A 3,891-nucleotide genomic window follows, 5' to 3' on the forward strand; every position below is an offset into this window, starting at 1 on the left:
CTCTCGGGCACACCCAGACTAATTGTGGCAACAAATTCAAAATTGTAGGACCTAAAAAAAAAAAAAAAAAAAAAAAAAAAAAAAAAAAAAAGAAGGTGACAGGGATACGAGGCCAAGGATATAGATCCAGCGGGAGCTTGAACCTGCGCACATTCCAGGTGAGATGTCGGAAGTCATGAGGTGTAGAAGCCGTGCACCCCTGATCTACCTGTGGAGCCAGGAGTTCCAATGTCCCTATCCCTACACCGAAGATCCCAATCCCCATCCCAGGATTTGCTTTATTTTCGTTTTACATGTCTGGAGGAGGTCTTGCTCGCATGTATTTCTGTTTACTGTGTGTGGGCAGTGTGCTTAGAAGCCAGAAGAGGGCATAGGACTGGAGTTACAGATGGTTGTGAGCAGCCATGCAAGTGCTGGGAATTGAGCCAGGGTTCTCTGGAAAACCGGAACCGGCCAGAGCTCTTAACTATTGGCTGAACAGTCTCTCCACTGCCACCCCCCCCCCCCGTCTCTCTGGTTTGCTGTAAACTCCTGAGAGGGCTCTGAGAGCCAAAGAAATGCCAGGATGGTCAGAGACAGGGTCCTGCATGGAGCAAGGCAGACCTGTGGCATCATCATACCCACAGACTGAGCTCAGTGCCCAGCAGGTTTGTTTGTTACTGGCGTGGCGCTTAGTTCCAAGAGCCCAAATGGGACTTCATCTCTCTCTTGGAAGCCACGCCCCCTCAGTCGTCTCCTGCTGGTCCTGCCTCACACACCTACATCAACCATTCTCTAGCTACCTGTAAGTACTTCCAAACTAAGCAGGCAGGCCCATCGAGGGTGTCACCGAAGGAAGAGAAACCTTGGCCATCTTCCAGGTTCCAGCCTGCTCACTCCCTTCCAGGAAGGTCCAAGCATCCGCCATGAAAGTCTTGAGAAATGAGCATCAGATCTCATCCGCCTGCTTTGCGTGTGCAAAGTTGCATGCCTGCTCCTTACAACTCTACCATAGCCAGGGAAACCGAGGCACAGAGGACTACTATGCCTGAACTTAGATGGACCTTGGAAAAGACAAAATTGGATCACACACTGTCTCTACCCTTCCTGCTTACATGGCTTCAGACATGTCTCCAACCTCTGAGCCTGTCCTGCCTCCTGTGAGCTTGACACAGGAACTCCCAACAAGGATGCTAGGGATGCAAATGGGGCACAGCATCGCTGTGTCCCCTTGCTCCACACTCTGCTGTCTTTGCTGCCTCTTAATGCCAGTCAACAGACAGCGCAGGGTTCAGCCCTTGCTTGTGCCTCGGGAAAGTGTACTGAGTGCAATGAGAAATGACTTCTGAAGGCAGGGCAGGAACCTGCTGCAACCCTCCTCTTTGACGCATGCTTTTGACTGACAGGATCCTTCTAGGTTTTGGAGCAATCTGGTCCTCTAAATGCAGTCATATTCCAGTGGCCTGTTCTCAGCCTTAACTCCACTTCCAGCCCCCACAAAGAAAGGGTCTGTTTTAGGATTGGCTCCTTACTGATCAAATGCCACAGAGGCAAGGGCCAGAAGGCTCAGGTAAATAAAAATATCAGCCACATTGTCATTCATTAGAACAGTGAGTAGAGGGTTGGGAACAGAGACAGGAGGCTCTCTCTTGAGAGTGGGTTATGGAGGTGACAGGGGCTCAGTGACCCGCCCACATGTCCTCATCCAAGTCTGATGGTGTGATAGTCAGTTTAAACTGTCAACGTGACACAATCTGGATCACCTGGGAGTCTCAGTGAGGTGCTGCCAAGGTTGGGATGGTCTGTGAGGATTGTATTGATTGCACTAATTGAGACAGTTCACACATTGCGGGTGACCCATGGCGGAGCAGGGTTTCTGGGTTGAATAAGCATAGGAGAGAGCAAGCTGAGCACTAGCGTGTGCCTCTATCAACCCGCCGCGCTCTGCTCCTGACTGCACGTGCAACATGATCAGTTCTCTCAAGCGCTTGCTTCTGTGTCTTCCCTGTGATGGACTATGAGCTAACACAAAAGCGTTCTCCCCTCAATGGCTCCTCATAGGATGCTCTAGCTTGGCAAACAAGAAACAAAAATAAGCAAGAGCCTGTACCATAGCTGGGCCGCTGACTCTGCAGGACAGATAATCCTCAGAGGGTATGACTCCCATGGCAGGTGATCTCTGGGAGCAGCAAACGGGGTGATGAGCACGGCGTCCTCCAGAGCTGGTCACCACCACCATCTCAGCTTTGCAAATAAGACACAGGGAATGGGGGGTGGTCTGGTGGCAGGTGAGCGGTCTCATTGCTCATGGCGTGTGGGACCTGCCAGCCACCGTGGGAATGGAAAAGGAGACAACGCATGTGGACACAGAGGAACATCTAGACACTGTTCTAGACACAGGGCTAAAACCTGATATCCCAGGTTTATCCATGCTGGGGGTAAATGGAAATGTCAAAGGGTCCGGGAGGTGTATGCAGGGCTCCCCATGTAGATTTAAAAAGTTGGAGGAGGGGCCTGGGGCTGCTGTTCTACCCACGACACTGTCCTCTCATTGGCTGGAACACAGCATCTGTCCTGCAGCCTTCACAGTGACCATCCAAGGCCTGGAGATGCAGGAGAAGAATGGGAGTCACCAGACAGGGCTCTGAGAGGGACGGAGACAGGGAGAGACAGAGGGGAAGGAAAAGACAAGGAGGGAGGGAAAGGGAGGGGGCTTGTGTCTGGATGTTGTTTCCTGGCAGTTTTGTTTCCAGGGTGTGAACTTTTCCTTTGATTATTTCCCACTATCTGTTTCCCAGGATCCCTTTCAGGTCACTGGCAAGGAGGGTGGCATGACTGTCCATCGGAACTCAGGGAAATGGACCACATTTAAATACATCAGATATGTGATGTGTGATTGGAGATGGGATATCTGAGGTAACAATTGGGCTATCTGAGGGTATATACCTGGTAGTGGATGATTGGAGATGGATGGCATACAATTGGGCTATCTGAGGGTATATACCTGGTGGTGTATGGGTGGATGTATGCTTGGGGTATATGGGCCTATAACTAGTGCACACCAACTTATATAATTGCGAATTTATATTATTGGGGACATATGGATATACAAGTGGCACATGTACTGTGTTTAGTCAGCGATTCTTCACTAGGACAGATACGTGAGAAAAGTTATTTTAAATTGTTTGGGGGTTTATGGCTCAGCAGTTAAAGGCACTTGATACTAAGTTTGGTGACTCGAGTTCAATCCTGGGCTCTACAAGTCGTCCTTTGACTTCCACGCTCCTGCCACGGCATGTGTGGGTACACACACTGCACGCACAATAAATAAATGTAATGCGAATTTTAAAATTAAAAAGATTTATTTTGGCTCATGGTTTCTGAGGCTCTGGTCTGCGGTCTGTGGGCATGAGGAGTCTGACAGAGAGTCCTGCCAGGACCGTGAGGCAGAGAAAAGGTGCTTATTTCTCAGGGTGCAAGAGGCAGAGGGAGATGAGAGGAGGCGGCAGGGGAAAAGCCGTGCTTCCAGTTCCATACTTCCTCCATCCACGTCCCACTGCTTCCTGACTCTGCATCAGCCTTGGTGACAGGTCACCTCCCAGAGGCTCCATCTCTGAATGCTGCTGGTTTGGAAGGCAAGCCTACAACACAGGGCCCTTCTCGAGGACACTTCATATCGAGCTGTAACACTGTCATGGGTGTGTGGCAGGCACTGCGCACACTAGGTCTGGGCATCCAGGTCTTGCTGTGTGGTCAGTGCTGGAGTGCATGAGAGAGGCATCTATGAGGGAGGGCTGGCCCCGAAGCACAGGTGGGAGGTACTTCATAGTTGTGCCTGTGACCTCATAAGGGTGGCAACCTGACTCTGAGAAGCCAAAAAGTCACAAAAGTGGAATGTAGGGCCTATAGAAG

Source organism: Mus caroli, chromosome 8 (assembly GCF_900094665.2).
Source record: "Mus caroli chromosome 8, CAROLI_EIJ_v1.1, whole genome shotgun sequence".
Lineage (NCBI taxonomy): Eukaryota > Metazoa > Chordata > Mammalia > Rodentia > Muridae > Mus > Mus caroli.